This window comes from Ascaphus truei, chromosome 14, assembly GCF_040206685.1.
Source record: "Ascaphus truei isolate aAscTru1 chromosome 14, aAscTru1.hap1, whole genome shotgun sequence".
NCBI classification, from domain to species: domain Eukaryota; kingdom Metazoa; phylum Chordata; class Amphibia; order Anura; family Ascaphidae; genus Ascaphus; species Ascaphus truei.
This window is the reverse complement of record NC_134496.1, coordinates 6,663,910-6,675,547: the sequence shown is the minus strand read 5'-3', so window position 1 is coordinate 6,675,547 and position 11,638 is coordinate 6,663,910.

Genomic DNA, 11,638 nt, shown 5'->3' with positions numbered 1-11,638 from the left:
CCGGCGCCTCTCCACTGAGATCAGTATGCTCTTTTGAATCAGCCTGTAAAAGGGGTTAAGGCTGCACTCCACAAAAAAGAAAATGCATACAATTTACCGGTGCTGCTGGTTCAAGGAAGTACCTGCCATAAACTCCAAAGTACACTGAGGAAAAGAAGGGATCCAGCGCTCCACGGATTTCTGAATAAGAAAGATTTATTGTGCCACATAACGTTTCGACCTTATGGTCTTTATCAAGTGACTAGGCATCTTGATAAAGACCATAAGGTCGAAACGTTGTGTGGCACAATAAATCTTTCTTATTCAGAAATCCGTGGAGCGCTGGATCCCTTCTTTTCCTTTTGAATCAGCCGCCAGCGTGTCTCCGATCAGCTCCAAAGATGTTATCCGGCTTCTCCGTCAAGCGCAGTGCTATTCCCCACAGAGCACTTTTGAAAAGCAGGCCAGCCGCGTCTCCGATCGTCTCCAGAGATTGTCTGGTACTCAGATCGGGCATTCCCCTTACCTAGACCTCGGTTGCCTATTGTGGCGGGGAAGGGGTTAACTGGGCTTATAATAAAGTTCAGGCCCACTTGGTTAACCCTGACCCGTGTATTAGGGTCTTAGAGTGTCAGCTCCGGGACCCAGATGTCAAAAATATATTACTGCAACTGTATACTGATTTTGCGACATTAAAGAATGGTGTGATTTTTATTTCCTTTCCGGGGATGCTGGGATCGGGAGATTTCTAGGCTGTAAGTTTCAGGGTGGGTTTGGTGGAGAAAGTCTATGCAGAACGCGTCTATGTAGCGGGGTTCCGGGTTATGGGATACCCCAAAAGTTGTATACAGAGATTGAGTGATATCCTCTGATACAGCTAAGCGCATTACTCTGCCAACCTTGTACCCTGAAAACGCTCTTACGACTCACTGCCAGAGTCCCTGCTGCAGCATCTTCCAGACAAGGTAAATGGGTATGAAGGGGTTAACGGTTAAAAGATATCTGCAGGTATACACAGAGTCCTTAGTATAGCATGGGGCTCCCCAGTATAGCAGAGGTACCCACATACTGTACATGCCCAGGTATCCTGAGCCTAGAGTAGGGGTTCAGGAAGGTGCTCACGCTAAGGTTATGAAGCTGAGCAGATTTGCAGTGTTTAAAAATATGTTTCTAATGTGTGCCAGGAATGAGGCTAGTGATTAGTAGAGGATATACACTCCCTCCATGCATGACACCAGAATAGGAACTCATAACTTTTTGCACGCAGCAGACAGGACACCACATCTTTTATTAAACGGGAATAGTTTAATATGTATAGATATTGCTGACCTGTATATGAGCTGAGGGCTTTCTAACTTATAGACTCTGGAAGGCACAGATGGTTACCAGGGGCCATACTTGAAAGGGCTCAGAGATGCCTAGGTGTGAGGCCATATGGGCCCTGCCATTATTATAGAGCACCCATATCCTGGCATGAAACAAGGCAAACTAACACCCTTTGCTAAACAGCCAGCCGCTGTGGAGCCTCGCACCGTGGGGGGGCGAAGAGGCAGAGGGGGATATTTTACCTGCCCGGCTAAAAGGCTCAGGAGTGGGAAACCTTGTATGAGTGTTTTAGATTGGTCGTTATGCGGTTGCTAAGGTTTTTTGATTGGGCTGCAGGTTTTCTGGGGCCTGGACACCAGAGGTTTGAAAAGCCCTGACACAGGTCAGATTCTTCTGTTCTAAGAGTTCCATCTAAGAGTTCCATCAGTTCCACCTTGTGTGATTCACCTGAGATTCAGTCCCACTGGAGAAGTGGCCTGGAATATTTTGCTGTGTGTTTGCAATTGGGAAAGATTTGTTTTGTTATTCCAGTTTTCCAAAGTAAGTGTGCCTTTTTACTGTATTTTTGTGTAACATTGTTGTGTGCGTTCATTAGGTGAATAAACGCAATTTATTTTTATCTCTCTGCTTGCTCAATCAATGATCCCGGTAATTAAAAGTGGTAATAAGCGGGTCTTACCGTGACACCTATGCTTTACATGGAGCAGGGGGACTGATCCCCACCTGCTCCACTGAGCCTCCCTGCCTGGCTTCTCCTAGGACATCGGGCAGAGCATGGCTCTCCAGATCTCCCAGCAATGGGCTACAGATAGCCAACGCTGCTAGCCCACTCACAGCCTCGTGCTGGAAGGGCTCACTGTCATGGGGGACCAATGCATTTAACACAAAAATACCCGGTTCATTTGATTGAGCAAAACGTAAGATAAAATAAATTGTAATTTATTCACACAATGAACATACACAGCTTAATTTACAAAATAATACGAAAATACACTTACTTAGTTACAATGTTAACTCTGGTTACAGGAAATATCTTAGATGGACACTTCAGATGAATCTTTTTACAACATGTTTAATCTACCTCCTGACTGGCTGCACGGACTTTTAAAACCTCACAAGTCCTATCTTTGTATGTATGTATGTCTTTATTTGTATAGTGCCATTAATGTACATAGCGCTTCACATCAGTAAAAGTTACCATCATATAAATAATAAGATATAAATAACACAAAGGGAAGAAGTGCTTCAGAATTAAAAGTAACATTTAGGAAAAGGGGTCTGTCACGATAATTTACAGGGTTATAATATATACAATTACTGGGTTGAATTGAATAGGACTGTGATATGATAAAGAGATTTTATTCCTTCAAATAAAGTGGACACACAATGTTGGAAAAATAACAAACGGAATATTTACACTTACTTAGGAAGGAGACCATGAAGTAGCCAGGATTCAGGCTAGCAATTCATTCAGGAATACAGGATACAAACGAAGACCACTGGGTAGAGGGCTCACAGCCACTTAAATATATTTTTGCCTCTACTCCTTAACATTGGGACCCAGGTATTGGGGAACAATTATCTGGACACAATTAACTTTTGCCAGCTCACGTGGGAGCAAGCTGGTACATGCCCCCTGGTAGGTGGGACATGCGCACACACTGTCAGTCAGAGTCCCATTTAGTGCACCCCACTCTTAAGCCTGTTGCCTCTGAGTCTGCCATCTGTATTTCTTCACAGACGAAAGGCTGACTGGAGGTGTGATTTGTAGCACCTAAACATACACAGCCAGGTCCTTCTATCTCTCCCCCCTGCACACACAATCTGGGAGGTGAAGCCTTGATCCGGACAGAGCACGCAGACACATCGGCGCCTGATGGCTCATTACAATTCCAAATGGCCAGGAACTTTCGTGGGCTAATTGGGTAGCCATGACTATACAGAAATATATCACAATTTATATATATCAAAAATACTCCGTTCGGTTAATCTGAGAGGGCTGAAACCTGCCATGCAATCCTGACTCAGTGGTCTGTGCCTCATGGCCAAATTTCAGACTTCCAGCTATCACGGAACCTGAGATAGCAATATTGGGTTTTAAAACCTCATGTTACACAAACCACATTTCAAAACAGCAGTAATTGCAACAGCCATGTAACCTCTGCATAGGAATACATGGCATTCTGTATGTCACTGCAAATGGTGACCAAAAAGGCGGGAAGGGAACAAAAGGGCCATAAACATTGAAACACAGTTAACCCCTTCCCTCCCGGCCTGATCCCAGTGTAGATGTTTGGTGCAATCACGTCACAGGGCGAGAACACATAAAACAAAGGGGAATACATTTTGTGCTGAAGCAGGGGACTGCAGAAATACATATATACGATTCCATTAACCTCTTGCATCCTACACGATTGTAGGGGCTGCCAACTGGGGGGTGACCCCTTTATTACACACCTGGCAAGCCCATCATGACAGAGTACCTGCTCCAAAGAGCTTACAATCTAATTGGTTGGTAGGAAGAACGTACAGAGACAGTAGGGGGACATTCTGGCAAGTGCGTCTGCAAGGGGCCAAAGTTAATGTATGAGGTGTTAATTATCAGCTATCGAGCTACTCATATGCTTCCTTAAGCAGATGTGTTTTAAGGTGGGTTTTAAAGGTGGATAGAGAGGGTGCTAGTCGGGTATTGAAGGGAGGGCATTCCAGAGGTGTGGGGCAATCAGTGAAAGGGTTTAAGGCGGGAGAGGGCTTTGGATACAAAAGGGGTAGAGAGAAGACATCCTTGAGCAGAACGCAAGAGCCGGTGAAGGAAAAACTGAAGGAAATCTAATTTCCTCGCCTATGCTTCAGAACCAAAGGAACCTATTCTCTGCAGAGAAAAACTGAAGCCAAACTGAAGGAAAATCTAATTTCCTTCCCCTGGCCTCAGAACCAAAAGGAACCTATTCTCTGCAAAGAAAACTGAAGCCTTGTGACTGGACACAATCTGCACCGTTTGCAGCAGACTTCCCCGGAGAAGTTTTCACGCCCTGCCACTGTTATGTTCGATTTTTGATGAACTTTTCAGGCCTGGTTGACGAACGAAATGAAACGTAACGCATGCCAGGTTTCAAATCCTTTGTCCCAATTTATTACTCATAGGGTAATTTATTTTATACAGAAAAAAAAAGATATTGGTTAGAGGCGTAACATAGGCGTGTCTTGGGCGTGTACTAGGTGTGTCTTGGGCGTAGCTTTGATTAGAGGCGTGATTTAGGGGCAGGACATATTAGTGGCGTGACTTTTGAGACGTGTTTTTTTTCAATACAAGCAATTGTCTAAATACATAGCTTATTCATTGTCTGTTATCAAAAGAGACCTTGAGTCTTGCAACTATATTTCACTACCTTGCTTCTTGCAGAGAACCATTCTATTATATTCTACTAAAACACCAGGAAATTGACATCACAAAAGTATCTAGTAATATCCTGACCAGGAAGAAAGGAAATGCAATTTAGCAGAGAAACTGAGTGCATCTATGAATTTATATTTCAGCAAAAGGCTGACTACAGAATCTTAACTAGTTATGGCCAGACAAAATGGAAGCTTAACATGAGTGCAGACTCTGGCCTGACATACTGGTCCTAACAATCCCTCCTTTTTGTTCTCTAAAAGAACAAATACCCTTACTAGGTACGCTTCTCTATGACTATGGCCTTATGGGGACCAATAGTATCATAGACTCTGTTCATGGCCACATATGAATTATTAGTTGCATACATGGCGTGAGATGAAACTGAAGGTTTCCTTGAGACAAATGAAAGCATTGCACACTTAGCACAGTGAAAAATAACAAAAATTGCTGCGATTATACTAATCACTACAATAAAACCATAGAGAATTTTCATACCTAATTTTCCGAGAAAGTGGGAAGGATGAATCCCAGATAACAAAGGGCAGTGTGATTGCAGGGTACAATCTTAGTGGCCCACATGCCACACAACCAATAGATATATATATATATATATATATATATATATATATCATTAAATATTTCTATAGATTAGAAAATGGCTTACATCTCAATATGTCACATAATCTAAGGGTCAGCTATTTGTGAGAATTGGTGGGGGCTAATTTCTGCTAAGAGCGACTGCACAAACATTCTTCTTGCACACATCTTTCATACTGCATTTACTCAGAATGGCAAAACGGACCAAGATGGCTGCTTTGGTCAAAATGGCTGACTTGTGATCCTTTCCTTGTGGTTGACTCACGTCCCTTTGTGACCTCCCACCTTCCTCATATCCAGTCTTCTCAGTCCCCCCCATATCCTTAAGAGACAATCTATTTAAGGAACAGAACAGTTAACCATTTCATAGTCCTGATGGACCAAGATGTCCAAGTTGTGCATAACTTCATTCCTTTCTTTTCCGGCCATTATATCAGCCCAGTTGATTTCTTCTTTGGTCTCTTCTTCTGGGGGACTGGCGACATCATCACCGCAGAGAGGCATAGCGTCGGTGGGGGTTGCAACGCACTTCTGGATCAGAGTTTTGGTGTACTTAATACATAGAGAGCAATGAGTAGGACAAACACACACATACAAAAACATTCGCTAGCTTCGCTCAAAGCAAATCAATCCAACCACCAAGTCCCCATGGTCCCTAAATCCTGGATAAATACACAACATTGCGCTTTAACTAGGGCGCATACATGCCCCTCCTTTTGAGGCTAAAATATAGTCCAGAGCTATTTTATTCTGCGGAGCCATTAATTTAAACTAAACCTATTCTTGGTTAAATGAGTAAATGTCTGCGATTGTATGATTTAGGATATCCCTGTAAACCTGTCATACAGTAACCCAACTCCTACATTTGGGAATAAATTCCCTGAAACTTATTCTTCCCATAGACTACTTTTTAGCACTTGTGTATTGGGTGCATCTCTTCTGTTTCTAACTCTACCTGTGAGCAATTAACATAACCGTGTGTTTGACTGATAAAGCATTCTCCCACCGGGATATCATTCTGCAGGGAGATTCTATTAACCTAGAAATCCAAACAAAATAAACAAAGTTAAACAAATAATACCTTATACTATTTTGTCATCCTTATGGGACGCCACTTACACAAACATAATGGAGCATACATTGTAACTGAAAAATAATAAAAACCTGTAAAAATAAAAAGTTCAAAGTTTGTGTGTTGAGGCCTGGACATTTTTGCCTATGACCTTTCTCCCTTAATGATTAGTGGTCAGAGAGTATTGTGTCCATCAAAACACTTATTTGCAGGCGCTGTGTCTTTGTCTTTATTAGCTGTTTGTGCCTAGGCTGGCACTATTTTGACGTGCGTGATGTGTATCCATGATGATAAGCAAAATGTTTAATGCAATGCTGGTGATGAGTAGTATTTAAATGGCCTTTTCATCTGGGATGAAGAGCGTGCTTGCGTAGAAAATGCTTGACCATTAACCCGTCTTGCGTAGGTGCACTTTCAGCTTTAACCTATGCCTAGAAAGACTCAAAAATATATATTAGTTGCATGCAATACTTATTAATTGTTTTATTACCAATAACATGGTCCTTAATTCGTTACTTTGAACTACTGATGGTCATAACTCATCCCATAAGTGTCTCATAGGGAGAGAATTTATACCTAGAAATAAATTCTTGTATTAATATGGTTACTACTATTATTAGCATCCGCAATATTAAACAGAGATATTCCCTATTAATGCTCCTCAAATTTTAAACTAAGCAACCAATATGGACTTGACTTTGCTACAATCCAAGTTCCTAAAACTTGGTACCTCAGCCTGTGCCAAACCAATTGCTTCCATAATCAATTCTATCCTGTCTGCAGGCCATATCCCTAAGACCTGAAAACTGCTAGAGTTATCCCAATCTTCAAAAATGGGGACAAAAATACTGTCTCAAACTACAAATCAATCTCTCTTCTCCCAATACACACTTACTCTCATTCATACCTAACTGCCATCTGCCATTTTCTCTGATGCAAATGGTGTCAACCTTTTAGTCATTTAATACTAACTAACCTTAAAACTCGCCCCACAAGTCAAGCATCCCAACAGCCTGCACTCATGGCTATTGTCCCACACCCACAGTCACTCCTGGCTTTTACCTCAAACACTCCACTGTAACTATTCTGCTAAAAATGTGAAATGCCTTGTATATAATATATACCCTGTTCACTTATGCAATTATATATCCCCTGTCCTTAAATTCTATTTCCAGGACATACCCAAAAACAAATAAATGGTTACAAAATTATAAATTTGGCAGATATGATATATCCCTCAACATAGGGACGGCTTGCTACCTGCTTTGCTGTGACATCTGCAAAGGTATTATTATTTACCAGGGGCCTGTCAGCTCTTGGAGTTAACATTGTTATAATAAATTCTGAACCTATGTACAGTATGTATCTCCCCTCTTTTGTTCACATATTATCTATATATGTGAACAAAAATACAAAAAAAAAAAATTATGAAAACAGGTTGCTTTGATATATAGCAACATTAAACTGGTAAATAGATTTGTACGTGTTGTGACTATAAAAATATTTACTGCTTGTGTTAAAAGAAAAAGCCTGCAGTAGGTTTTTTAACAACTGTGGCATTTACAATATAAGAAAAATCCTGAAATCCCGAGCAAAAGATTTCCTTTTAAAATAGACAAATAATTTTGAACCCTTTGCAAAGTGCTGAGCACACGGCCAGCATTAACTTTAAAAGACACTCTGACTTTAAAAAGAAAAAAATAATTTTCAAAGAGCCTTTTTTTTTTTTTTTTTCTTTCTTTTCTTTCTTTCTGGGAAAACAGCCAGAAATTTCACAGTACAGATAACAGACAATGGGGTTCACTGTCTAATTCATATTAACTACTGGATTAATCCTCACACAGGGGATTGTAACATTAGTTTAATTTTAAATATGAAGCTTTCCACGCTGTCCTAAAACTGCATTTTGTATGGTCTTTCAAAAATTAAATAACGGGAATATTTCAAATTACTTATAAACACCAAGTCTATGCCTACAAGAGCATGCAATATTCTTTCATTCATTCACCTGAATGCCTTCTGCAAGAAATCTCATACTCCTGCAAACTTCCATCAATACAATTGCTATCCCGTTTTAACTATGTCCTCTCTTAAACTAAACAAAATATCTTCAAACATGCAACAGTTATACCATGACTAAATAAACAGCAAGCTTGACCCTACCTGTCTTGTATGGCTTCTACACTGCTTATTTAACGGAGACAATTCTCGCTAAAATAACTGACCTCCATGCTGCTAAAGGCAGATATCCTCACACTCCGCTCACACCAGGCACACCCTCCTTTTGAAGCGCTATGTACATTAATGGCGTTATATACATATATAATGCAATATATTAATTCAAACAGTGCTTATGAGCTCTTACCAGCATTTTAAACAAAAATAGCCCCAAATATATCTTAATCCTGTAGAAATAAAATTGAAATGTGTTATCTTACTGCTTTACGGAAAAGAAGACAGTTCTACGTTACCTTTTTACTCATGAATAAACTGCTTAAGCACAGCTAGTTAATTTTAATGTGAATGCTTCACATTCTTTAAACTGTAAGGGAGAGGCTGTGCCCCTCCTTTTATTAAGATAGAAATACCACAAACGAAAAGAAATGTGTCCGGTTTAAAAAGTATCCGCCTGGCCAGGACGAATAAACCTTTCAAACTATAACCAGGGACCGAGCTGAATATACTCCCCTTTTGTTGTGAGGTATTTCTCTCTATATTCGGTGTACACCTTTTTTTAAAACCTTTTAAAATTTAGATTTCATCATGAGCAACTAATATTCATATTTTTGTACAGATGTTAATCAGCATGACCACACAGTGTCTTTCACACAAGAAATCATTCAGGAAAAAATTCATCAGGGTTACAAACAAGCTTTACATAAAGTAGCGGTGTTTTTTTTTTTTTTTTTTTTTTACAGAGACTTTCACTCTGAGCCCCTATGGGCAAAGCAGCACTTCCCTGCTTCTGACTGATGGTGGCACACTCTCTGCCAATGACCAAAACCACCACAATTAAAACAGACACCATTATTCTGAGCTATTCTCCCTGATTGATTTCTGGGACCAGCATAAGATCTCCGTCTATTCTGCCCTCTGCCTTGTAAATACATTGCCTTATTTTCATGCCGAGAACAACCTTCTGCATATTCGACAAACGGGTAATGACTAGCTGTCTGAGCAACAAATTCCTCAGGAATCAGACCAGATTTACACTCGCATTTAAAAATTGTACATTCCTAGGCTTCCGTCCAGAGTCATTCTTACTCATGCAAGCACCCATTAGTGGCTTAAAGAAAAACAACTTAATTATTACAAATAATTGCAATATTTATACTTACACAATATACAATGGTCGTTCAGCTAGATCAGAGATAACAGTCCAGTCGTGCACAGAATTTACTGGACTCTTACCAAAAATTCTGTTTAAAAGGGCCTATCCCAATTCTTCAGTCACAATTTAGGTCTATTAAATTCCCAGAGGGGGTGAAGTATCATATATAAAAATTTACATATATACTCACCACCTTTGTGAATTTCCCACTTCTGGACGCCAAAACTGAAGGAAATCTAATTTCCTCGCCGATGCTTCAGAACCAAAGGAACCTATTCTCTGCAGAGAAAAACTGAAGCCAAACTGAAGGAAAATCTAATTTCCTTCCCCTGGCCTCAGAACCAAAAGGAACCTATTCTCTGCAAAGAAAACTGAAGCCTTGTGACTGGACACAATCTGCACCGTTTGCAGCAGACTTCCCCGGAAAAGTTTTCACGCCCTGCCACTGTTATCTTCGATTTTTGATGAACTTTTCAGGCCTGGTTGACGAACGAAATGAAACGTAACGCATGCCAGGTTTCAAATCCTTTGTCCCAATTTATTACTCATAGGGTAATAACTTTTATACAGAAAAAAAAAGATATTGGTTAGAGGCGTAACATAGGCGTGTCTTGGGCGTATACTAGGTGTGTCTTGGGCGTAGCTTTGATTAGAGGCGTGATTTAGGGGCAGGACATATTAGTGGCGTGACTTTTGAGACGTGTTTTTTTTCAATACAAGCAATTGTCTAAATACATAGCTTATTCATTGTCTGTTATCAAAAGAGACCTTGAGTCTTGCAACTATATTTCACTACCTTGCTTCTTGCAGAGAACCATTCTATTATATTCTACTAAAACACCAGGAAATTGACATCACAAAAGTATCTAGTAATATCCTGACCAGGAAGAAAGGAAATGCAATTTAGCAGAGAAACTGAGTGCATCTATGAATTTATATTTCAGCAAAAGGCTGACTACAGAATCTTAACTAGTTATGACCATACAAAATGGAAGCTTAACATGAGTGCAGACTCTGGCCTGACATACTGGTCCTAACAGCCGGGATGGTGCATAGCGAGAAATTAGTGCTGAGATGTAAGGAAGAGCAGAAGAGTGTAAAGCTTTAAAAGTGAGGAGGAGAATTGAGTGTGTGATACGGGATTTGATAGGAAGCCAGGAGAGGGATTTAAGCAGGGGAGACGCTGAGATAGATTTAGAAAAGAGCAGAGTGATTCTGGCAAAAGAAAAAAAAGGTGGTGTATACAGCGCTAAAAATGTATATATGTGCAATGCTAATAGTAAACAATAGAGTGAACAATAATATAGTGAGGCAAGGCTGCCAGGAAAACTAACCCAAACACAGTTAGTGAAGACACAAGAAAACAATACAGACCGGTGCCTAGAGTCCAAATGGATGGAAATAGAATAAGTCCAGAGATTGGTGGCAGTGTCCAATGTATGATGATCCAGCCGAATATACAGCAGATTCCTCAGCAGCAACAATAGTATACGATGCAGGGGAGACAAGAAGGAAAAATCATAGCGTGACACTGTTTAAACTGACAAGACACATAGACAAAGACAAACACACACATACAACAATGAACAGATAGGCTGACTGATATACAGATAATTTATTAAACAATAAATAGCAGAAAACTGATGAGGAGCAGGTTTAGGATCCAGTGTGTAAAACCGGAGTCCTACTTACAAGATGTCCACAGTATATAGGCAGGTGGATAAGGTGGCGATTGTCCGACGGCAGCTGTTGGTGGACGCGTGCCACTTGTTGAGGACTGCAAGCACTTCTTCCGATGGACGCCGAGCACGGCGTCACTGCAGGCAGCTTCCCACAACGCTTTCTCTCCGCGCCCGGAATGACGTCACGGTAGGCGGGACCGCGTTCCGGAACTCGCTCCTATGGTTGATGGTTGTATCTCCGATGAACCGTTATG